The sequence below is a fragment of the Macaca nemestrina genome, chromosome 9 (assembly GCF_043159975.1).
Source record: "Macaca nemestrina isolate mMacNem1 chromosome 9, mMacNem.hap1, whole genome shotgun sequence".
Classification (NCBI taxonomy): Eukaryota; Metazoa; Chordata; class Mammalia; order Primates; family Cercopithecidae; genus Macaca; species Macaca nemestrina.
The window spans coordinates 74,623,462-74,649,689 of record NC_092133.1 but is presented as its reverse complement, the minus strand read 5'-3'; the positions used below and the strand labels follow the sequence as shown (position 1 = coordinate 74,649,689).

Genomic DNA, 26,228 nt, shown 5'->3' with positions numbered 1-26,228 from the left:
CGGGAGGGTAAGGAGGGCAGGGAGAGTGAGAGAGCACCCAGACTGACACCTCAAGCCAGACTTTGGGGACTGCGAAATGCCGTGGTGGCAATGGTGGGGGTGGAGAGCAGAAGGGCTTCTAGAAATTCACCTGGCTGGGGCATTAAGCAGGTCACTCTAGGGCTCTCTGGGGCTCCACTTCTTCATCTATAAAGATCACAGCAGTATTCTGCCTCTCCAGATCCATTCATTCTACATGCGTTTGTTGAACACCTACTATATTCCAGACATAGTGCTAGCTAGACACAGGGAATGGTGGTTAGCAAAAATAAATCTGTCCCAGACCCCGTGGGGCACTCTAGACAGGCTGTCCTCCCCTGGGTGACATCCCCATGGAGCACAGACTAGTGGGGGTCTGCCATCAGTGGAATAAGTAGTTGAGCACATGTCAAAGTGCAGCAGTGAGAAGCGCTATAAAGAGGAAGTCCCTGGTGCTGTATGGGTGGATGCTGGGTGAGGGTGGGGGTGAGCAGGGCCAAGGAGGGCTCATGGAGAAAGCAGTGCCTGAGCTGAGATTGAAAGAATGAGGTCAGGCTGGGCGCAGTGGCTCACGCCTGTGATCCCAGCACTTTAGGAGGCCTAGGCAGGTGGATCACCTGAGGTCAGGAGTTCGAGACCAGCCTGGCCAACATGATGAAACCCCGTCTCTACTAAAAATATTTTTAAAAAATTAGCTGGGCATGGTGGTAGGTGCCTGTAATCCCAGCTACTGGAGAGGCTGAGGCAGGAGAATCGCTTGAAGCCGGGAGGCAGAGGTTACAGTTAGCTGAGATCGCGCCATTGCACTCCAGCCTGGTCAACAAGAGTGAAACTCTTTCTCAAGAAAGAAAGAAAGAAAAGGAAAGAAAGAGAAAGAAAGAAAGAAAGAAAGAAAGAAAGAAAGAAAGAAAGAAAGAAAGAAAGAAAGAAAGAAAGAAAGAAAGAAAGAAAGAAAGAAAGAAAGAAAGAAAGAAAGAAGGAAAAGAAAGAAGTCGAGTAGAGGCAGGAACAACATTCCAGGCAAAAGCCCTGTGTCTTTGACTAAAAGCTGAAAGGGGCTTAAAGCTGACCATGTGACTGTGAGCTAAGAGGCAGGGGGTGTGGGCTACATGAACTTAGATCAGGAGCTCCTGTATGACTGAATTCCCACATTTTTTATGATGCCCTATGGTAAGAAACACATTTTGCATGCTGACCCAGAACACAGAACACACACTTGTGCATACATGTATAATTACCTGCATATATCCACTTCAAAAAGACTGATGAAACAGTTATTCTTGCCACCTTAAATGTGACCTCTCAGAGTTTCTATTCTATTTCTATTGTAGCTCATTCTATGTCTTTGCTTTAAGGTCACAAGGCCATGACATTGATTTCTCAGCCCCCTGATAGCTCATGGCTGCTGGTTAAGAGGCCGTGTGATTGGTAGGGTCTGGTGGGCTGCATTCAGGAACTACATCCTTACCCCATAAGCAATGGGAATCACCAGTTCTCTGAGACACTCTATTGAGATTTGCCTGCTGAGGTCACCCTGGCTGCTGCCAGGGGGAGTCATTTGGAGGGACAGAAGGGGAGTCAGGGAACCAGGGAGGAGGCTACTGCAGTAGCCAGCCCAGAGATGGGGGCAGCTTAGAGCTGACTGGTTTGCAAAGCCATTCAGGTAACAGGTATGAAAAACGGTGCCAACTAGAACAATGTTTTATGAAAAGCTGCCCAATGGCACTGCAAGATTGCCGTATCTAGATTCAGGCAACCCAGGTACCAAGACCAGCTGCATCATTTCTCACTTGTAATCTTGGAAAAATCACTTTGCCCCAGTGGGTCTCACTTTCCTAACTGTAAAATGGAATGTAAGAGTCCCTATCCCTTAGAGGCATTGCCAGATTAGATATAATGCAACATGCTTGGCCAAATGCCTGGCCTGTAGCAAGCACAAGATAAATAATAGTTATTAATATGGATGGATATGTTAGAACTCATTCAGTCATCAATGCATTCAGTGCCCATTCAGTGCCAGGTGTGGAAGAGATGATGGGGAATAAAGTCACACAGCCCCTGTTCTGCATTCCTGGTCCGGGGAGAATTTCTAGAACCATAATAGATTTATTTTGGTCAAAACCGATTTTTAATCTGACAGCTGCCAAGCTCACCTGGCTATGCTCTCCCATTTACAAGGTGCTCTCTCATTGCAACTGGCCCAGACCAGTTAAGGTTCCTTTTAAACAGGTTGCACCTTCATACAAACACTTACCTAGTGCCTGTTGCCTGAGCTCAATTTATGCTTGCAGAGTAACATGACCATTCTGGTGTATCTGGTTTGTCTGTGCCATATCTCTTAAACATGTGCGCTCCCTCTCCTCCTCCCCCTCAGAAACTTCTGAGGGCCAGAGTTGTGGGGAGGCCAGAGTGACAGCAGGCTGTGCAGCCAGGAGCCAGCACAACAGAGCAGGCTCTCTGCTCCCTGTAAGCCAAGCTCGAGCTGGCAGATGGGGATCAGGGCTGGTACCTTCTTGACAATGATCATCGCCACCACTGAGGCTCAGTAAAATGGCCAGGGGCAGGTGGGTGCAAGATCTGTACTACACACTCTTGAGTTGGGCTCTGGATACCTCATCCAGGTGCAGAGGGAAGGCTTGGCCTTCACTCCAGCACCCTCTCTGCAGCCACAGACTCACCAACCCCAATTTCCAAGCCATGTGCCAACTGACCATCAGGGAACTGACTCTCTCAAGGTCTGCCGGGCTTCATCCAGCAAATTATTTTCTCCTCTCCTCGGCTGGTCTTTCTGGGAATAAGAGACTTTGTGTGGCTGGCTCTGTCTCTCTCCTTGTCTTGCTATCTTCATGCCTCCATGTGCATGGGTTAACATCTCTCCTGCATCTCTGCCTTCCTAGGTATCTGGGTGCATCTCTCTGGCTTCTCACCTGTCTCTCTAAGTCTGGACCACTCTCTCAGGCCTCATTTGCCTTGGATATTTCTCTCTGGCTTGCATCTCTGTGGATGCTGGTGAGCTCTTCTCTCAGTTGCCCCTGTAGCTCCCTATGTCTTGGGCCAGTCTTCATGTTCCTTTTTCTGTTTGTTGTCTCTGTGTTTATCTCTTTCTGAGGTTTCGTGTGGCTGAGTCTGTCTCTCTCTGTACCCCACCTGGCATGGGGGAGTGAGGAGGTGTCTCTCTCTGAGTCTCAAGGCATCTGCCTCTGATGACAGGCTGACCTTGAAATGAGCCAATTAGACTGCAAAAGTCATCTCTCCACCTTCCCATCCCACCCACCAGCTCCCACCAGCACACACAGAGACACACCTGCTTCCCTAAGCTTTGTGCAGACAACATGCCCAGGAGCCCTTGACTCTGCTGAACAAGTCTCCCCTCCCGCCCCTAGCAGTTGAAGTTCTCACTCTGATCCGTAGAAAGCAGCCCTCAAATGCTGCCCCTGCATCCCACAGCTGTGTGACCTTGGGCACATCCCTTAATCTCTCCTTCCCCTGTTCCCCCAAAAAAGGTCTCAGTACAGCATTATGCTGCCTTCTCAACTGATCCCTCCAGGAGAGGATGATGAGGACTCGATACCCATTGGGAAGTTCTTCCCTTTAAAGGAGGAAAATGTCGAGTTTGCCAGCATGAGAGCTCTCACCTCCTCCCAAGAGGAGCCTCAGTATTGGGGCAGTAACGGCGCTCAGGATCAGAGGTGGGATCAGCCATTTCACCTGGAGAAGAGCAGGGCTGTCCTTCCAGCTCCTTGCTGGACAAGAGGGGAAGAGATCTGCTCCTTAAGAGGCTGTTGCTCAATGAAGGATAAAACTAAATGTAGCCATAGATAGCACACTGATGGTAGGAAAATCTTACCTGACCCTCCTGATTCTGTGCCTTTCTGAGGGCAAGAGGAAAATGGAAGTAGCCTTATCTGATGATTCCTGTCTAAGGAGGCAGGAAAATGCCAGCTGGCAATAGGTCCCTACTTTCTTCCAGACATCCACACAGATGCTCCCAGTGTCCAGGAGAGGCCATGTGTGGAGCCTGCAGGAGAAGGGGGCAGTTTTTATAGATGAAGGGCCTGGACTACGGGGTCTGCAGAGTTGCAGCAGATGTGTGCAGACTCCACCCTCTGGACCAGGGGCTGTGCTGAGGCCAGTTGTGATAGGGAAGGCTTTTGGAGCACAGCTGCACACCAGGCACTTGACATATGATGCCTCATTAGTGACCACAGCCTCTGATGAGGTAGGTGTCATTATTAGCCCCCATTTTACAGATGAGGAAGGTGAGGCACAGAGAGGTCAGGAACTGGCCCAGAGTCACTCAGTCCCCTAGCTAGACATGAACCCAGGCAGTCTAATTCCAGAGTGTGCACTCTTAACTACTGTGTGATGTATGTGGACTAGAAAGCAGGACACACAGCCAGCAGGGAAATTCACTCCGTGTGGTGTGGGCACTTAGCATGACTTCTTGGGAACCAGAGAGGCTCCCACTGTCGTATTTTGTTTCTATTAGTAATGGCTTTATAAAATGCCAACAATCACTTGAGCCAACTTCTCATAATAAATCCTTTATATTTAAAAAAAGGTCAAAACAAGGTAACAACATCATGGATGATTTTAAATGTTTACATTTCACAAATTAATGCTTTTAGCCTTATCAATACAATGCAATAAAAATTATGCGATTTCAAAAATAATGTGATTTCAGAGTACACTCAAGTAACGTGGGCTGGCGATGGGGCAAAAGATGTAAGCCGTGGATGATCATCTCTCTTTGAATGTTGTTGCTCTGAGGCTACAAGTCTAACTATCCTTTTTAGAGGATAACATCAAAAGTCCAATCTGGGAGGAATCAGCCCGATGTTGCTGGCTTTGAAGATGAGGGAAGGTGGCCATGAGCCAAAGAAAGGACTTCTGTTCCACAGATTTGTAAGATAATAAATGTGTTGCTTTAAGAAAAATAAAAGAAAGTAAGTAAGTAAGTTTAACCTGGAGACCCTTCATGAACCTAGCATTTCTCCTCTCCCACTCCCTTGGAAAATACTAAGTATTTACAAAAAACAGAAGTAGTGTAGGAAGGAGGTGTGATCAGTCTGTCATGGGGAGGGGTTGGGAATTAATCAAGGATGGCGTCACAGAGGTGATGACCACGGAACAGGGGTTCTGCAGGCTAAATAGGAGTTCGTCAGGCAGATAAAGGGGGAAAGAGCATTTCCGACAGAGGGGAAAGCCTGTGTAAAGGCTCAAAGTTAATGAGCAGTCTGTGTAAGGCCACCAGCCATGGTTCCGGACTACCTGATTAAAGCACAGAGAGAAACTGTGGGTGATGGGAAGATAAAGCTTGAGAAGAGATTTTGCAGGGCCTTCATGGTAAGGCCTACTCTGCGGAAAAGAGAAAGAAATAGAAGAGGCTGGAGTTCACTTCCTTAGAGGAAGTTTCAAATATCCTGGAAATGCTTAGGCTGGAGGCTAAAGATTTAGGGGAAGACCAGAGTGTGATGATATCTACAGGACAACTTTCACATTTTTGTGAAGAATTTTTCATTCCACCCAGATGCACGGGGCTAAGAATATGCATGAAAGTTAACAAGTGGTAATGATAATCAAAGGTGTCTAAGAATGGAATGGGCCACAGAGGTAATGAGTTCCCTATCATTGGAGGTATTTAAGTAGAAAGCAAAGGCCTGCATGGCAGAGATGTTGACAGAAGACTCAAACATCAGGTGAAGGCTGGACTAGTTAATTTCTGAGTTTCCTTCTAGCCCTGAAAATCTCAGATACTATTTTGCCTTGGGGGGGGAAATAGTAATCAAAATGTAAATACCATGGGAATAATAGATTTGGCCTAATTATCAGCGATTACTCAGAGTTTGTCATTATTTCCGTACAATATATCCCAAAGTTCCGGAAAACAAATCAAAGAAAGTACCACGGTTGATGCCATTAATAGAAGCAAAACACTTCAAGACGAGAATTTAATTTACTGGGTGAGTTCTTGAGGCACATTTTTGTTGATGAATATTTATAAAAGTGGATTAGGCTGGACCTGGTAACGATTGCGAAATATTTTAATGCTGTCCCCCTCATTAATTTACTTTTAATGAATGACTTGGTAAAGCGTAACCATTTGTACGTAATGATTTCATTAATGGCTATGGCATATGCAACCGTTTTTCACACGTTTGAATGTCACTTGAATAAAATGATACCTTAAATTATACAGTATAATAAAGTATGTTTGTTGAAAAGTGACAAGTTTCTGCCTCTTTGTACTCGGGCTCCAAGAATTGGTTGCATTTGGAATAGCAACAGTTTAATGGGACTCAAGTGATGGATTACTTTTTCCATTTCTGAGTTTTCTCTCAAAACCGGTTCCTGTGAACCCTGCGCATGAAAACTTAGAGCCAGAGAACAGCAGTGAGCCTCCACCTCCCTCTCCTCTTCTCAGTCTTTGGGATTCACTTAAACCCATTCCTAGGAGTATCAGGTCAGCCAGATTATCCTATGTAAGAAGAGTGCCAGTGGGCAGAACCAGGCCAGGGGAGGGGCCATTATGGGGATGGGACTCAGACAGGGGAGGAGTCTGGGAGGGGTGTGGCCTGGCCAGGAGGCTGGGCCTGAGGGCCGTTGAGTGGTGAGAGCAGCACACCAGAAGATGCTTCCCTTGGCTCACTCTTTCTGTTCATCTCACTGTCTGACTCTCATCTGTGTCCTCTAAGGACTTTCTAGCCTTGGTCATACAGGGTGCCATCCCAACATAGGTCAGCTTTGTAGAACCAGCTTGGGAAAACAGAGAGGCCTCCACCTATTTAAAATGGGTTTCCTGTCTGTTTCTCGCAGAGTGCTTATCCAGTATGCACCTGCTGGATTTATTTGTTTGTTGCTTACTTAGTGCAGGGACCACACTGCTCATGTTTGCTGTTGATTCCCCACCCCTGGAACACTAACAAGTGATCCGAAAACATTTGTTGGCAGAGAGAGAGACAGACAATGAGGAGGGAAGGGAGGAAGGCAGGAAGGGAGGAATGGGAAGAGAAGAAGGGAGGAGTGGGGAGGGAGGAAGGAGGAAGATGGACTGAATTAGATTTGAAGCATAAAGCAAGGCAAGCCACTGGCCAGGAAAAGAAAAGCTTAGGACCAATGCCCTTGGCTCCGTAGAGCAGCCATGTCCCTTCCTGCCACCCACCACCCCGCTCCCACCAGGCCGTGTCCCCTGCCTTCTTCACCTCTCCCCATCCCTGGTTTCTTATTCCCTCATATCACCATGAAAGTGATTGGGAAATGAATCAGGTGTTTGAACAACAATGGAGACCATATTCCTCTGCAGGTGTATGCCGGTATGTGGTTTTCAAAGTGCTTTCCCATCTTTGATCTCTTCAAATTCCTGCCCTTCCTGTCTACCTCATAGGGTTGTTTCATTATTCCCACTTTTTTCCAGAGGAAACAAACTCTGTATAATTGAATGCTGCCTCAAGGTCATGGAGCCAGGAAATGGCTGAGCTAAGACTTCAACTCAGGTCCTGGATTATGCGGCTGAACAGCTTTTAAAGTTTCTCAGCCACTTAATAGGTTACCTCTCCCAGGAGTGTTTGCATTTTAAAAGAGGACTAAAAGAAAGAAATGTATAATCCAAATGAATGAATGGTGTCTAGTGCAAAAGCAAGTGCACAGGTGATACTTTGGCACAAGGGCCAGAGGGACACAGTGGTCCTAGAAGACTCTTAACACATAGGCTTTCAGGGCTAACAGATCTGGGTCCAGATCGCTTCCATTCCACTTACTAACCCAGTGATCTGGAGCCAGCTGTTTCTATTTCCTGAGCCTATTTCCTAATCTGTGAAATGGGGATGATAATCGCACCTCGAAAGGTTGATGTAAGGCTGACAGGTGTGCAAATTGGCATACAATGGGTGACAGCAAACAGCATCACTACACAGAACACCAAGAGAACAGGGCCCATCCACAGCTGGCCGCAGCATGAATGAGGGTGCTGAGCAGGAGCCGGGTCCTCACCCTCCCAGCTCTGCAGGGGAAGGAGAGAGGAAGACAGGAGATGGTGAGCCCAAGACTGCTTCTCCAGGCCCATCTCGGTGCCCAGCTCTGGGCTGGAACCACCTACATTTGGGTTAATTCCTCAGTTATTAGGATCAAGCCCAGACAGGAAGGGCCAGGGTACCTGCAACTACATCGCAGCCCTCATCTCGGAGTCTTCCCCCACCTCCTCGGAAAGATTTATGGAAAGATTAAGGGGCCTTTTTTTCAATATCTATTAATATTCATGGCAGTCTTCACAGCCATCTGCTTTTAACGATTTTGTTTGCAAAGACCTGAGATTAAAATATGGCCTGCTAGTGCTCTGAAGCATCTGAACTGAAGGCGATAAAACAAAGGCCTTTTCAGGAGCTCCTGAGCCCGCCTGTCACTCTACCTGCAGCGGGGGAGACTAATGACTAGTGGGAGGGAGGCTGAGATTGGATCCTGGGCCAGTGCTCCCCTCGGGCAGGCAGGGTTAATTGTGGGGGAATGAACAGCCCCAGCTCCCTCCTCACCAGCACGCAGAGGGGCTCTGGGGACAAGAGGGCTTAGACAGGGCAGAAGGGAGATGCTGCTAGCATCACAGGGGACACTCAGAGCTTTGAGGGCTCTGAAACCCTGAGATCAGCATTCTGGAGAGAAGGCTGTCAGCAGTGGATGTGCCCAAGGGTTGAGAGAGGGCAGAGGGAGCCTCTTACTGTGAAACTGCAACCCAAATCCCACCAGTGTGGGTTTTAAATGAGATCTAAGAAGAAAGGGAAATACATCATCCAAATGAACAAGTTGTGCTCAGTTCAAAAGCATGTGGGCCGGGTGCAGTGGCTCACACCTGTAATCCCAGCACTTTGAGAGGTTGAGGTGGGTGGATCACTTGAGGTCAAGAGTTCAAGACCACCCTTGCCAATATGTCGAAACCTCATCTCTACTAAAAATACAAAAATTAGCCAGGCATGGTCGTTCAAATCTGCAATCCCAGCTACTCATGAGGCTGAGGCAGAAGAATTTCTTAAACCCGGGAGGCAGAGGCTGCAGTGAGCCAAGATCGCACCACTGCTCTCCAGCCTGGGTGATAGAGCAAGACTGCATCTGAAACACACACTCTCAGACACACACACACACAAGCATGTGCACAGGTGACACTTTGACACAGGGGTCAGAGGGACAAGGTACCCCAGAAGATTCTTAACACAGAGGCTTCTAGGGCCAAAGAGGGCATCAGTGCAATGCAAGCTAAAGCCTAGTGTCTTTGTCCAAACTTCCAAAGGCAGTCACCTCAATATAGCTCTGACTTGCATGGAATTCCCCCTTAGTCACCAATATCTAGGGGTGCCTTGGCCAATCTGGTGACCCTCACTTGGCCTCATCCAGATGATGAGTTTTCAGTGAGCTTCTAGGACGTGGCTTGGGGACAAGGGCAGGACAACCAGTGGAGTGGGCCAGGGCCAGCCTGTGTGGCTGGGCTGATTGTGCCTTACACAACTACAGGGGGTGTCCCTCCTAGCCTCTGCAGCTGTCCTGAGTGGGCTGCAGGCCTCCCACCTGCAGCAGCCCCAGGTCTTTCTACTTTATGTGAGGAGGAGGCTCATTTGACTGAAGGCTCCTGCTGCTTTGGAATGTTTGCAAAACAGCGGAATTCCATTCACTCCTCCCAGTGCACAGACTCCTCTTCTCTCTGGCTCCATTCGAGGTTGCACACTTCCAGAAGAACCCAGCAGGGCAAATGCCTGCTTCCTAGAGCAGGCAGGTGTGGTCAAAGATGATGGGATTCCATGTGCCTGGCCTGGTGTCCTTCTTGTGCCAACAGGGTCACCTCTTAGTCCAAGCCTCAAACTTCCTGCCCCAGTCTCCTGCTTTCCAGGGTATAGAGTCACCAGTCTTCTCTACCTGCCTGCTTCTGTGGGTCAAGACCTGACCACAAATACCAGGAAATCCCCCTTGCTGATTGTCATGGGAAAGGGAGAATTTGAGGACAGGATCTCCCCGGAAAACCACTTCACGCTAAGGGAAGAGACTCTGTGACCTCATGAGGTTGGGATATTCTCGCTTTATTCTGGCTCCCTCCCTACTTATTGTGTCCACTTGTGACTCTAGAGTCAGGCAGCCTTTTTAAAATGTGGCAGACCCCACCTGCCATGGGTCTCCATGGCCTACAAACATCCATGCAATCTTCTGCCAGGCTTCCGAACCTGAAGGAGGGAGAGTGGCAGCCGGTGAAGCCCCCACAATCCTGCAAAGGGGTTTGCCATGTTTTGCCCATAGTAGTACTCCACCTCTTTTGTCAAATCCGATTAGACCCAAGTGGGACCCGTCAGATTCTCTCCCCAGAGAACCCTGGTTCCTCAGTCTAGGTTGTGGCAAGCTGAGAAGGAGTGGCCGTTTTCCTCACAAGCCAGCCAGCCTCAAGTAGAAAAAAAAAAAGAGCAAAAACGGTATGAGAAGAAAACCAGAGGTTGACAGGTCCCCCAGGCTGGCCAATTGTGCGACCAGCAGCTCCTGAAGGCCAACAGCTCCTCCCGCCCTGGTGCCCATAGGATACTTTGTGGAGCCTTCCTGAACCTCCCTGCCTCCACTGGAGCCACTTTGTGTTACCGTCTAAAACAAGACCAAGGTCTCCAAATACCCACACCTTCCTAGCCTTGCCCCTCCAGGTCTCACTCTCTGAGCTCCAGGCAGTCAAAACGGGTCCCAAGCACATCCTGAGCTTCTTCCTGGGCCCAGGCTATGCCCTGTGCCTGGGATGTTCACCTTCCCTTTTCCCCAGAGGCCTGGCTCAGTCTACACACGCTGCCCCTTCCAACCAAATGGGGTGTCACCTCTCCCTCACTCAGCGCCCAGGGACCTTGGCGTCACCTTCCAGACAGTGTCTGTCCTCCAGGGACTTCCACTGTAACAGGAGGTCTGGGGCCAGGAGGGAGCAGGACAGAGATAACCTCTCCCACTCAGGTTTGAATCCCCTGCAGCGCCTGGCTCTGTGCCTGGCACTCAGTAGACTGTTATCCCAAAACTGCTTTTTGCTTTGAAATGAGCTCACTGCTTTGTGGGGGGCATTTCTAGCACACACTGATGTGATTGCTTAGCCCTCATGAAGACCCTAGAACAATCTCATTAGATGGGCTCTTGGAGAACAAGTTCAATTCTCCCATTTTACAGCTGGGGAGACTGAGACCAGAACCAGATGCCAGGTCTCCTGCCCAAAGCTGTTGCCAGCCCATGCTCCTCTACCTCAGAGGCACTCCCTTCATATCACAGAGGAGCACATAAGGCCTCCAGAGGTTTATTTTGGCAATTTCCGCCATTAATCGCATCTCTGCCAACCCACTACCAGGTAATTGAGGAGTCAAGAGCCACTGCAGAGAAATGGAGTTTCACTTTAAAAGTCCACCTACAAGTGCCATTTGGGAAACAAGAGGAAAGGAAAGTTTGTGTGCATTGGTGTGGAACTGTGAGCCTGTGGGTGAGTGGTTATGGACACATGTAAGTGTGCGTGTGTGTCAGTGAGTGAGTGTGGGGGTGCCCCATGACCTCTCAGAACACCCTGGTCTCTTATTTCCAGGCCCACTCCACGCCATTCCCACCTGCCCCCTGATTCTCCACGGCTCCCCCCATCTGACGGCCATGCTCAACAGACCACAGCCCTTCAGCAGCCCCCAGCTCCTCAAGGGAAACTCCACCCTCAATGAAACCCAAGGTCTGTCGCCACTCAGGTACATCCTGCCTACCTTTCCAGAACCTTCACCCATCCATTTCTCCTCCTGATACCTCACACCGTCCTCCAGTCACACCAGATGTTCACCACGGATGGGACATGAATGCGCCGCCATGCCTGTAAGTCTTTTCACAAGCTGTTTTTTTCTGCCTGGGATATATGCTCCTTTTCCTCTAATCTTCAAGGCTGCAAATTCAAATATCGCCTCTTCCATGAAGCCTTTTGGTAACGCCAGGCCACTCCTCCTCAGGCAGAGTCAGTCACTCTGCACACCTCTAAATGACAGCTAGCATTTGGGGAACACTTTGTCTGTGTTACTTCATGTACCTCATCTTGTACCTCCTCCTTTCCAGGACACCCTATTATTGTCCCCATTTTACAGGTGCAGACATTCCAGCACAGAGAAGCCGAATGACTTGCCCCAGGTCACACAGCTACAACAAGATAGCGCCAGAATTCAAACCCAGGGAGCCCGGCCCACAGCCTGTGCTCCTGCTCCCTCCACCACATGGTTCTTAGGTGCCCACATGGCACATGACACCTGTGCAGTGTGACACAAGAGAAAACAGAAAACGAGCTACTGTCTGCCTGTGTGTCTTCCCTGCTGTCCCGCTACCCTGAGAGGACTCTCTTTCAAGCCTGTGTCCCTGGCACCAACTGGGGGCATGGGAGGGGTTCTGAACCATCCAATGAAGGAAGGAGTACTCTACTCGTGTGTGTGTGTGTGCACACGCGCGTGTGTAGCAGAGGACTTTGTGAGAGGGTTATGAAGGTGAGTGCCCATAACCACATGTATGGTGTGCGAAGGGGTCTGGGAGCAGATCCGAGTGCGTGTGTGCGTGTGTGCATGTGTGAGTGTGTGAGTGTGTGTGTGCATGCACCCTCAGGCATGCTCAAGCTTTCCAGCGGGAGGGTAGAGGCCCCATCTCAGCCACATGAATACTTAAAGCCCTTAAACCGCGCCGCTTCATCACTGATATTTTTACAAAGTTGTCACAGAGAAATATCATTTTTCTCCCTCCTTTATTTCATTTTCTTTGGGATATAGTAATTAACAAAAGCCGTTAGATGCCAGCAAAACTGTTTCTTTTGAAGTTTCTACATGGCTGTCACCCGGGAGATAAAGGCAGATTATTCAATCTTGACATTATAATTGTGGATGCCAGATGAAAGCCTGGATTAGACACTTCACAGCCCACTCGGAGGGGAGGCTGAGATCACCAGGCGGCGATCCTCCCTCAGCTGGGAGGGCAGGGGAGCTGGGCGGGGGGCAGAGGGCACCCCACATTGGGGAGGGGGTGGCTCACTGCATGGCTTGGCTTCTTTCATTTGAGTTGGATGGTCCCCAAATCACACAGTGTTAGACAGAAGGAACATATTCCATACAGAGGTGGAAAAATCCAGAAGTCAGGAGTAGAACCCTCAAGCTTGGTCTATTAGCTCCCATGCCCCAAGGCTGCCTCCCCCACCAGCCCACACCCCCTCCTTGATTGGCAGGGACTTCTTGGCTCCCTGACTGGAGGCCAAGTTCCTCAAATGCAGAGGGGGTCCGGATCCTCCGAGGCCGTGGACCCTGGGTTCCAGTGCTGACGACTCCCTCACGTGGCTGGGCTGTGGAGAAGGCTGGAGAGGTCAGGGGAGGGAGAAAGTCATTTGCCTGCATGGAGCCCACCCAATCCCCCTTCATAAAAGAAGTCACCAGGCTAGGCACAATGGCTCACACCTGTAATCCCACTTCCCCTTTGGGAGGCCGAGGCAGGCGGATGGCTTGAACACAGGAGTTCGAGACCAGCCTGGGCAGGTCTCTGTTATAGAGACCTTATCTCTATAAAAATACAAAAAACAAACAGGCATTGTGGTGTGCCTGTGGTCCCAGCTACTTGGGAGGCTGAGGTGGGAAGATCACTTGAGCCCAGGAGGTCAAGGCTACAAGGAGCCATGATCATGTCACTACCCTCCAGCCTGGGGTGACAAAGAAAGGCCCATTCTCAAAAAAAAAAAAGAACCACAAATCAGGGAGAGGGTGAGCAGGGCAGGGCCAGAAGAAGCCCCAGCAGTGGAGAACGAGAGGTCACATTTCAGTGGAGGCAGAGGGGCCAGATGCAGATGCCCTGGAGAGTATACAAGACTGGAAGCTTCTACAGTGACTGATACTGTCTGATTTCCTAGGTCTACCCTGAACCAAATTATAACCTGGAATCTTCACACCCTATCCAGCCACCCACAGACAAGATTTTTGCTCTTCATTATGTTCATTAATAATAATGTCTGATAATAAAATTATGAAATGTATCAGTCAGGATCCAACCAGGAACCCAAAAACCATGGGAAGTATTTAAAACAGAGGGAATTTAACATGAGGGCTGGAGACTCAGGTGAGGAGAAACCAGCAAGGCAACCCAGAGATCAGCACCAGCTCCAGCCCCTAGGGAGGTGAGGAGGGAGGAAGGTGGTGTTGGTGACGAAACCCAGGAGCCAGGATGACCCAGCCACCCTGGACCCTCAGTAGGTCACAGAGAGACATAGCCAGGCCCTGAGAGCAGAACAGGGGATGTGGAAGAAGGGGCTCTGAGGACAAATTGAGCAAGGGCTGGCCCACTCATCAACATTTGAAATCCCAAGCTGGATTTCCAGTTTCTCTGCAAACAGCAACATCAGGCCTGCTTTCTCTGATGGCCACAAGCATCTGAAGGGGTAGAGGTGGTCTCCTTCAGATAGGGCATGCTCCTCTATGGTTTTTCCCAGGGCCCACCGGGACTGCCTTATTCACTGATGGTACCTATGAGTATTTGAATTTGCAACCCCTGGTTTCAATCAGTGTACCCATTTTGTAGAAAGAGAAGCTGAGACCCAACCAAGAGAAAGTGACTTACCAAGGTTACAGGATGGGTCAGGAGCAGAGGCAAGACCAGAACTTAGAGCCCCCGGATTATTTTAAGTGCAGAATTGATTAGCAAAGATGGAAAGCATCTGTGGAGTGACCGCATCTGTCAGCGGGGAATGACTCACCTCCCTTGCTGTGGCCGGGCTGTGGAGCAAGCCAGAGAGTGGTACGTGCTAGACCAGCAGTGCCGTTGCTCCTGTGTGCCCTGGCCATCAGCCTTGTCACGAGGGCCAGCAGGAGAAACACCAGCAGTGATCATGAGGACACAACTCAGGCAGGAGAGCCTGTTCTGAGGCTGGTGCGGCCACTTAGGTGCTGTGTGACCATAGCAGTATCCCTCTCTGTGCTCCATAACAAAAGGTGGTTGGGCCAGACGCCCTCCTGGAGCCTTCTCCACTCCACCAGGCTGGAATTCTATTTCCTGGGGAGAGGTGGGAGGAAACCATCCCCCCATAGAAGCCAGCTGAGTGCATGAGGGTCCTTAGAAAGGAAGGTCGAGGGGGAGACACTGGGAAACATAAATCTGCCGGCACAGCTCTCTCAGAAAGGGTTTTAATTAATTGTTTTTATACGACATAAGAGCAACTCATTACCGAACAGCTTTGATTTGTGACACCTGCATTATAGATGATTTTTAAATTAACATTTCCCCAATAAAAGGTGTCAGTAGAGAGCTGAAGGCGCCCAGAGAAGTATAAAAGGATAATAGTATGAAAATACAAATAAACACCAGCCCAGCCTAACAAAGGGGGCTGCTTAATCAATTTTACAATTAATTAAGGCTGCCTGGGATGGCTGGGGCCCTGGAGGCAGTTCAAGGTACCGGGTTGAGGGGCTCAGGCATCAAATGCTAGGACAAGGGAAAGTGTTTGGGGCTTGCGAGAGAAATGCAGTGAGAATGTAAGACACTCTGCTAGGCTTCCCTGGAAGGGGAGAGAAACAGGAGGCAAATCTGTCCCGGTGAGTATCCTTTCTCCCTTTGTTGTCCTGGATTTGTCATGTGTGCATTCGGCAAATATTTAGAGAGCTCCTACAAGCTATGGCAGGCAGAGCGGAAGCATTCAGGTGAGAGGGAGGAGCGGCACACTGGAGACGCTGAGAGCTCCATGTGTCTGACACAGAGTGAAGGGCAAAGGAGGAGAGAAAACTGGCAGGGTAGGCAGGGGCTAGACTATCACAGCCTCTGAAAAGGGTCATATGGTATTTGGGGTTGTTTTCAGATGTCGATTGCAGAGTGTAGGTAAGGGAACCACATGAGAAGGTTTCCATTTTAGACAGAGGCTCCTGGCTGCCATGTGAATCATACAATGGAAGAGCAGAGGGAGAAAAGACAGGTGACCCAAGCAAGACTTGCTCATGAATCTAGTTCAGACAGCGGTAGCTGAGGGACAGGAACAGACCCAGGAGAGGCACAAGAGCTGGAGCCCACACACAGGTGTTGCTGCTGTGTGGCTGTTGGAGGAGAAGGGAAGGGGAATTGAGAATAATTAAAGCCAAGGACAGTGCTGGAGAAGCAGCTGTGAACAATGCACAAATAAGGTCCTTGCCCTCAGGGATTTTACATGGTCAGGAGAAACGGGAAAAAGACCCACAAAGGAATGAGCAAAGGACTTGGTAGCTCAGGACTGTAATTCTAGCACTTTGGGAGGCCAAGGCAGAAGGATTGTTTGAGCCTGGGAGCTCAAGACCAGCCTGGGCAACAGAGTGAGACCCTGTCTCAAAAAACAAACAAACAAAAAATTAGCTGGGTGTGGTAGTGCTCACGAATAGTCGCAGCTACTCAGGAGGCTGAGCTGAGAGGATCACTTGAGCCTAAGAGTTCAAGGCTGCAGTGAGCTGTGATTGTGCCATGGCACTCTAGCCTGGGTGACACAGCAAGATCCTGTCTCTAAAACAAGGAGAGACAGAGAGACAGAGAGAGAGAGAGAGAGAGAGAGAGAGAGAGAGAGAGAGAAAGGAAGGACAAGAAGACAAGAAAGTCAAATCAGTTGCTGTGGCTGGGACAGGTGAGAGCAGCACAGTTTGGGACAGGGTATTCAGATGGTGATCACGGAAGGTGACATTTGACCTGAAGGCTGAGGAGCCAGCCAGACCAACACCTGGGGAAGGGGTGGTCCAGGAATTCATGCAACAAGTGCAAAGGGCCTGTGGCTGGGATGAGTAGGAGAAGGCACCAAAACAATGCTCATCCTCCCCCATTTCTACTACACTCTCTCTTAGTTTTATCTTTCTTTTCCTCTGGTTGACCAAGAGGGGTTATATAATTGGTGCCTAATTGGTATATAACATGAGGACTGTACATAGAAGCTGTGGAGCATTGAGAAAAGTTTCCAGTGCTCCATGCCAGGCCCTATCCACTCCTCTCTGAAAGACCTGAGCCCTCCAGAGGAGCCCGTCTCCACCACTATACCTCCGACTTCCCATCTTGATCACTACCTATCCTAGACCTCTCTCCTGAACTCCAGATCCACCTGAGGGTCTCGCAGGCAATCATCTTCCTCCCAAAGTCCATTTATCCCTCTGTGTTTCCAATCTTAATTAAAGATGCCACCACCCACCCAGACACTCAAAAGGGAGACCTAAGAACAGCCGTGATGCTCCCTCTCCCCAGATCCAAGTCCTGTGGGCTCTTCCTCCTTAGAGCTCTTGAACCCATCTCAACCCATTGCATGTCATTCTAATGGTTCTAGCTTTCCACATGTCTTACCTGGGTGACCTCAGCAGTTTCCACTCTCCTCCTATCCATGTACCCTGGACACAGCAGCCAGAGGAGTCCTTCTAAAGTGAAAACCTGTCCTGCTGTACAGCTGCCAGAAAAGCGTTGGGGGCTTCCCTTGCCCTCCAGCTAAAGTTCAAACACTATTGTCACGCTTTTTGGGGCCCCTAGAGTCTAGCCCCTCCCTACCCCCTCAGAGCACCACATTACCCATCCCCATGCTTTGGTATCCAGACACAAGCATCTCCCTTCAGCTCTCCCACCTGTTTTCTTTTCTCTCTGCCTGGAACATTTTGGGTGCTCTGCCCTATACCTTGGCCTTCACCATTGTCTGGTCACCTTCAACTCCATAGCCCAGGCTGCAGGCTCATCATATCAAATCCTTTTGTATTTGTTTGTTTCACTGTGTAGCTCCTCCCAGGCTATAAGCTCCACTAGACCCGGAACTATTTCTGTCTTATTTGCCCCATATTCCCAGCACCTATGGACAGACCACGTACACTGAATGGAAAAGGAATTGATGAATGGATGAATTAAATGATGTTACATACCACAACATGCATGGCTGGCTCACGTCTTCACATGTTCCCTAAGAGCATCACTCTCCCAGGGTGGTCATTGATCCATCATTCGCATGGTGACAGGAGGAGGGGACAGAGCTCCACTAGAGACAGCATTTCCTGCTTCCACAAAGCCAGTGGGCAATGTGAGGCCAATAGAATGTCTGCACAATCTGTGGACCAGCTGGTTGCTGTGCTCTCCACGTCACCCCAGGGTCCAAGAGGACGTGGCTATCAACAGGGGCTCCTGGCTGGGAGATATGGGTGCTTTGTCTCCTTTGCATAGCAGGGATGTGAGATTGGTGGCCTCTCCCAGGCTAACCCCAGAACAGGGCACCTCCAGCCCACACTTATGGGATGGGAGGAGCAGAGCTCGTTGTGTCCAACACCCAAGTCAAACAAGTGAGTGTGTTTGAATGGGCTGTTAAGCAAGGGTGCCTTAAGGCAAATGTTGGGACCTGGGGCTCAGGGAGGGTTAAAGCCAGTAAGTGGGGCTAGTGTCGCCAACAGAGCTATGATGTGTGTGTGCATGTGAGGCCCATTCACAGAGCTCCAGGTGGGGTTAGGATGAGGGTTAGGGTTAGGATCAGTTATCAGAGTGGCTACACGGAGTTTACCTCTAGCAAATTCCCCAGGCAGACTAGAAAGTAGACAACAAAGGCTGGGGTAGAGGTCAAGTTTAAATACATGGGTCCCTAAGAAACAGGAGAGATGGCCTGTGACTGAAGAAATCTAGGAGGGCATCCTAGAGGAGGTGGGCTTGCACTGCGCCCAGAAAGCCTGGGAAAGTTGGAGAGCAGGAAGTTCATAATCAAGCCACTGCTTTCACCTTCTTCAAAACCTCCCTGTAGAAGGAAGCACCTGTGAAGAGCAGTGTTCTCCTCCGAAGTCAGAGACTCAACCATCAGTGGTGCAGTGACTGAAAGTCACAGTGGGAACAGCCCGTGGAGTCCAACCATCCACTTGACACATGAGAAGACTGAGACCCACAGAGACAAACCAAAGTCATCCTTTGCCATTGAGCAATGCTCTGAAATGGGCTTCTCCCCACAAACCTGAACAATAGGTTTTACTCTCCTCCATTTGACAAATGAGGGGACTGAGTCCCAGAGGGGTCACAGGGCTTGTGGAGGTCACACAGGACCTGTCAGAACCAGGGCTGTCAGAACCCAGGCTGGCCTGACTCCATGTCTAACACCCTTAAGTGAATTTTTCAGTCTTTGGTTCTGATTATTCTGAGACAGAAAGAATAATTGGCAGTCGATGCTAAAAATATGTGTAGCTGTTTTGATTGACAGTATAAACTCAGTGATGTACAAACAGGGAATGATTCTATTTTTCTCAATAACTGATATCAGCTTTGCTTGCCAAGCTCCCACCCCCACATTGGGAGTTGATGGGGAGGAGGGAGGGATGGAGAAAAACACTTTCCAAATAATGGTATCTTCATTCCTTCTGACAGATTTTTTGGTCACATTTTATATTTGTAGCTGTCACTTTCTAATTATTAAAAATTGTCGTTGTCTGGTTGAAAGCCACCTCCTGCATGGTGTCCTTGAGCTCTAGTGGCAGGGATGGGGTGCTACCACCTGTCTCCCGGTGCAGCCACTGGTTCCTTCTGGATGGCAAGCCTCTAGCCCTGGGAGGTCAGCTTATAGCTCCTCATCTGGCATTGCAGAAGACCTTCCAGGGATGATCTGACACTTTCTCCACAATCTGCTGACATCAGAAGTCCCCCACCATGGCTTCTCCCTCCCCTTGCTCCTGAAAAGTTTGGGAAGACAGGCATGGCTGTTCCCCCTCACCAAGTGAATTCTGCTCTTCTCTCTGTACAGAGAAGGGGGCAGGGGGCACCCTGCTTTCGCTAGAACACCTCTCTCTAAGAAAGCCCTGCATTAGATGTAGTGGTAGAGATCACTCAGTCTCTGCCAAAATCCAATCTCCCCTAACAAAGCGTGACCAAGCCCAAAATCACCGTCCAGACCAGGAGTCAGGAGTCCACAATCTGTGACCCACCAGTCAGTTCCAAACCACTAGTTAGTTTTGAATGGCCATGAGCTAGGAAGGGCTTTTACATTTTTGAATGCTTGGAAAAAAAGAGTATTGATGACACATGAAAGTGACATTAAATTCAAATTTAGGTGTCCATGAATAAAGTCTTATTGGAACACAGCCATGCCCATTCATTTGCATATTTTCTATGGTCTTTGACAAGCTACAAGGGCAGAGTTGAGTACTTGAAATGGAGAGTGTATGGCCCTGCAAAGCTGAAACTATTTCCAGTCCAGCCCTTTACAGAAAGCATTTGCCAACCCTGATAAAGACTATACTTCCCAGGCTCCCTTGCAACTAGGTGAGACCATGTGCTAAGTTCTCACCAGCGGAAGGGGAGTGGAGATGACTTGGGACATCAGGTGCCCCTCCATGCTCTCTTCCAGCTGTGGCAGAACCAGGCATGGCACCTCCCTGCTCCAACACTGAGATTACACCAAGGGTCTCAGGGATGGTGGGGCAGTGGCTTGGAGGACCCCAATCCTTGGATGGCTGTGAGGCTCAGTGCTGCCCTGCCAACCCAGGCCATTCATTTTAGAACTGTGCAGTGAGAAAGAAAGAAACTTCGATCCTCCATAAGCCACTTACCTTATCCTTACCCTGACTAGTACAGATGTTTATGTCCAGCTGGGCACTGTGTCCAGAGTACTTTACCCATCTATCCCAGTTATATTTAAGAATATTGTGGGCCGGGTCTGCTGGCTCACATCTGTAATCCCAGCACTTTGGGAAGCTAAGGCAGACAGATTGCTTGAGGTCAGGAGTTAGAGACCAGCCTGGCCAACATGGCAAAACCCCGTCTCTACTAAAAATACAAAATTCAGCCAGGCATGGTCGCACACGCCCATAGTCCAAGCTACTCAGAAGGCTGAGGCACAAGAATCGCTTGAACCCAGGAGGCAGAGGTTGCAGTGAGCTGAGATCATGCCACTGCACTCCAGCCTGGATGACAGAGCGAGACTGTCTCAAAAAAAAATTAAAACAAATTTTTAAAAAAGGATATTGTTCTTTTGCAGCCTTGCTTGATAGATGGGGTTGAGCCCCACCTCACATTGGTGCTATGCTATAGAGCTGAAAAGATAATTGTTCACATTGGAGTTCTTCTGTTTCTAAGGAAGAGAGAGGCTGCTAGTTCAACCAGAGAGACTCAAAGAGAGAAATTATAGACAGTCCCCAACTTATGATGGTTCCACTTGGGATTTTTTGACTTTACAATGGTGCAAAAGCAATACACATTCAGTCTTCTCCTGAACTTACAATGGGTCTACATCCCAATAAACCCATCAAAAGTCGAAAATATCTTAAATAAAAAGTGCATTTTTTTTTTTTTTTTTGAGATAGGGTTTCACTTTGTCACCAAGGCTGAAGTGCAGAGGCATGTCTCGGCTCACTGCAACTTCCACCTCCCGGGTTCAAGCGATCCTCCCACCTCAGCCTCCTGAGTAGCTGGGACTATAGGCATACACCACCACACCCAGCTAATTTTTGTATTTTTTGTAGAGACGGGGCTTCGCCATGTGGACTCAAGTGATCTGCCTGACTCGGCCTCCCAAAGTGCTGGGATTACAGGCATGAGCCACTGTGCACAGCCCAAAAGTGCATTTTTGACTTACAGTATTTTCATCTTACCATGGGTTTATTAGGACATGGCCCCATCGCAAATCAAGGGGCATCTGTAGTTCGACATAAAGCACATCCTCACCAGAATACCTCAACAGGAGGCCAGGAGCAGCCTGACTCCATGGGAGCCAGCACCCTGAGACTGCTGGGAAAAGCTGCTCTTCCAGGACTGAGGTCTCTCTCCAGGCATTCATTTACCTTTCTGTCTCCTTTCTCAGCCAGCTGGCTTCCTCCAATCACTCATAGCTGGTTATCATGATGAGTCTCCACCCCTAAGTCAAGCTTATCAACTCTCCCCACCTCCAGGCTCAGCTTCTTCTATACCCTTCCCCAGATGGAACCCAGATTGGCCCAGCCTGCACTTTTGAGCCAGATCACTCAAATTATATAGTGTGGACAGTCTCTGCTTCAAGTGTCCACCCTGGATAAATCAGCAGGTGTCCAGAGGACACAGACCTGTGGCACCAACACAGCTGCCACCCACACAGCACACACTGGGGAACAGGGGTTTCCCTTAGCCAGGAAATCGACCTCTCTAAGAGGTCTAGACAGTGAGCTAGAATGCCGGGTTCGTATCCACCTCTGACATGCTGCGTAGCCATGGGCAACTTGCTGTATTTGCTGCTGCTTTTTTGAAATAGGACTCATAACAAAAACACCCGTATCGCAGGATTGTCAGGAGGATGAAATGAATGAATACATGTGAAGCCCTTTTAGAACAGCACTTCCTGACACCTAGTAAGCTTTCAGGGAAAGTTAGTGATGCGAATTACTGTCATTATCTGTAAACAAGAAGGAAATAATAAGTCAAGGCTCTATTCCTTTCCTGTAAAATCTCTCAATGTGTGCTCAGTGAATGGTCCAGGTCAGCCTGAGGAGAGCACGATGGTTTGCTCACAGACCACCTCCTTAAGTAGCACAGGGGCATAGGCACTGCCATCTGCTGAGGACCCACTCTCTCCATGCCATCCCCATGCTTGGTCCCCTTTACTACTGTGCATTCAGCCTCACCTTGAGCCGGTGAGGATAAAGCTGAGAGAGTCGATGAGCTGCCCAAATTCACAGACTTAGGATTAATTCCACTCACTGTTTCCATCAGAATGGATGACCCAAGGGGTCCACTGCAGAGTGCTTGCTTGCGGAGTCCAGTCCATTTGGAGATGCTAAGGACAGAGAAAGGGGTTCCAGGAGCAAGGTATAGCAGGACTCCAGTGGGAGTGGGAAGGGTGGAATGATGTGGATGGGATGGGAGGAGGCCCAGAAATGGCAAAAGAAGGGCAACACCCTCTTGGGAAAAGAGGGTAAGATTGGGGCAGGCAGAGGACGTGGCCATGAGCTTGGTCTCTCCTCCCACATTGGGCTCTCCAAATGTATCTGGCAGAGTCCCCATTTAGCAAACAGAGCCCTGGCCAGCAGCAAGGCCAGCAGCCCTGGGTGCTCATCCCAGCTCTGCTTCCCTGTCCCTGTGTGACCTTGAGAATGAGGCCCTGCCCCTGTCCCAGTCCCAGCCACAGTAGCCACATATAGTAGACCAGATGATCCAAAAGGCCTCTTAACTCTGGGTCCCACTGTGGTGATGTCCTAGTTTCTGTTGTGTTCTTAGGGCAGATCCAGAGCACTGGCTACCCCGTGACTCCCATCCAAACCTGGGCCCATGGCGTTTCACTCCCCAATTTATTGTATGCTTAAGAGTCATGGAAAAAAATAAATAAAACTATTATCCTCAAAACCCCAGTAGGTCTCTTAATGACTACTCCACTAATTAGTAGCAGCTGTTAATGAAGTGTGCAGGTACAAGCCTAACCTCGTCAATTAATCCATACATGCTCCTGGGCTGCAGTAATATTTAAAGGGGAAATCGATACTTGACAGCTGGGCCTGGGGAGGTCTCTGTCCGGGTGGGCAGGGAAGGTGTAGCATTTCAAGGAATTTGTAACTAAAATAGCTTATGCTTGGAGCATAGTGCAGGGGCCAGAAATGAATACAGCCCATAAGGGACACAGGAATGCAGGCATGCCTGTGGGGAGCTGAGGGAAGCAGGGGTTAGGTGAGCAGGGTGAACAGGCATCTGCTCCCCCCATAGGTGGGCAGACAGGCCAATAGGGGCACACCTTTCAATTATTTTCCAGTTCATCATTGACATAGTTTGGCTGTGTTCCCACCCAAATCTCATCTTGAATTGTAGCTCCCATAATTCCCACATGTTGTGGGCGGGACCCGGTGGGAGATAATTGAATCATGAGGGCCGTTTCACCCACACTGTTCTCGTGGTAGTGAATAAGTCTTATGAGATCTGAGGGTTTTATAAGGGGAAACATACTCAGTCTTGGGTATGTCTTTACCAGCAGTGTGAAAACAGACTAATACGATCATATAACAAAATTCACTTATTCCTGGGGGTAAGGGGGTTGGAGGGGGGTTGCTATACCTTCTCTGGGCACATGTCATGAGCAAAGCCACCAAATGAGGCATTAGGTCACCTAAGGTTGCCAAGCAAGTAAAAGTAACAGTCACTTTTCTGGCTTACACTGGGCTAAACACCTTACATGCATCATCTCATTTAATCCTTATGCTAGCCCAATGAGATGAGAAACGTGATTCCCCACTTTTAGAGCTGAAAATGCTGCAGCTTTGAGAAAGCTGGTTATTGGCCAAGGTGGTATTCAAACCCTCATAATCTAAGCTTATATGCTTAACATACACAGACTCCTAAGTAGTGATAAGCCTTGAGCCCTACAGAACAAAATCCAAACCTCTTGACATGGCTTACAGCATCCTGAAATCTGGCCCCTGACATTAGATTCCAGTTGCTGCTATAACAAAGTACCACAAACTTAGTGGCTGAACACAACACAAACCTAGTATCTTACAGTTCTGGAGATCGGAAGTCTGAATGAGTTTCATTGAACTAAAAATGAGGTGTTGGCGGGGCTGTGCTCCTTCTGGAGGCTCTAGGGGAGAATCTGTTCTGTTGCCTTTTTCAGCATCTTGAGGCCGCCTGAATTCCTTGGCTCATGGCCCTTCCTCAGTCTTCAAGCCAGCAATCACATCCCTCCAACCTGTGCTTCCATTGTCCCATCTCTCTCTGACTCTCTTCTGCCTTCTTCTTGAGAGAGCTGAGAAGCCCAACGGGGGCTTTGGAAGCAACTTAGAAATGAGCAATAACAAGAAGCAACCTTTCTGAACCTTCCCCACTCCACTCACACAGACATATGTGGTCAAGGTCAACAGCCCCTCCTCTGAGCTGCAATAACCTCATGTCAAAGAAATGGCTGAGGTCCTTGAGTCTCTGTCTGATCCATGGTGCACCCTCAGCACTGAGCCCAGAGCCGTGCACAGAACAGTTGCTCAAAGAAAGATTCCCTGGGGCAGGGCTCCTTCCTCCACACCAGAGGTGAGGGCACCGCCCCAGCCCAGGGCTCCCAGAAGAGGTCATGGTGGCAGTTAGGCAGATAAATAAAATGCATTGGCTCAACAGCTGACCTTGGCTGCTGAAAGCCAGGGCTGCTGTGTTGATGTGCACTTCACTGCCAATCTCGTGCTTGGCCACACCAGACTCACCTATTTGGAGAAAACAGTGAGGGGCAGACAGATCACCCCCTATCAGGGAACAGACCCTGGGCCAGGGGTGCGGGGTGCTTGCTCTGAAGGGTCTGGCAGGAATCTGTCCACGATGCAGCTTGAAGGAAACACTGAGCTTTTTCTTAGCTTAAGCAGTTGAGGCTGGCTTGTTACCATGCAAGAGACACAGGGCAACACCATAATTAGAATCCTGGATTAATAACCTTCCCTGATTGGACATTTCCACAGCTCCTCTCCCCCAGCTGTTTATCTTGAGATCGCTGCTCAAGGGGAAGGGAGGAGACTGGGAAACTATACCAGGGAGGAAGGGAATGGAAGCAGAAAGGAAAAGGGGTAGAGAAAAGAGCCCAGAAGTAGGCTTTACCAAGCAAACCTGGGTCAGGCCCAGAACAGGACACCTAATACCATGCAGTGATCTTACCTCTCCCACCCACCCAGAGCTGCAAATCATCCCCACCCCGCCCTGGGACTAGGTCTCCTCCAGGGGCCCCATCCTGGTTAGGGTCCCCACTCGTCCCTCCCTGCCAGCAGGCTAGATACCCTGGAGTGGCCCTGAACTCTTTTCTCCCCAGAGGCCCTCTCCTCACACACCAGTCAATCAGTCACCAGGCCATAGCCATTCCAGCCATCCTCTGTCCATATCCTTAGCGCCGCAGGCTTGATGGAGCTCCTGCTACCCCCTCTTCTGGCTTCTTCCAACAGCCTGCTAGTGAGTGGCCCTGCCTCTGGCCTCACCTCATAATCTACTCTTTTCTTTTTCTTTTTTTTTTTTTTTGAGACTATTTTTGCTCCCGTTGCCCAGGCTAGAGTGCAATGGCACGATCTCAGCTCACTGCAACCTCTGCCTCCTGGGTTCAAGCAATTCTCCTGCCTCAGCTTCCCAAGTAGCTGGGATTACAGGTTCCCACCACCATGCCCAGCTAATTTTTGTATTTTTAGTAGAGACGGGGTTTCACCATGTTGGCCAGGCTGGTCTTGAACTCCTGACCTCAGGCGACCCGCCCACCTCGGCCTCCCAAAGTGCTGGGATTGCAGGCGTGAGCTACTGTGCCCTGCCTCCAGCTGCCAGGATTGTTTTTC

General features: G+C 49.4%; 1 long non-coding RNA gene across 1 annotated transcript; it reads right to left on the bottom strand.

The window, feature by feature from the left end:
• Positions 1-12,738: 12,738 nt before the first annotated feature.
• On the bottom strand, positions 12,739-25,317 carry LOC105465963 (uncharacterized). The gene is made up of 3 exons (XR_977876.2): positions 25,128-25,317; positions 22,578-22,729; positions 12,739-13,357 (listed from the first exon to the last, which is right to left on the bottom strand). It is a non-coding gene; the product is annotated as an uncharacterized lncRNA (long non-coding RNA).
• Positions 25,318-26,228: the final 911 nt, after the last annotated feature.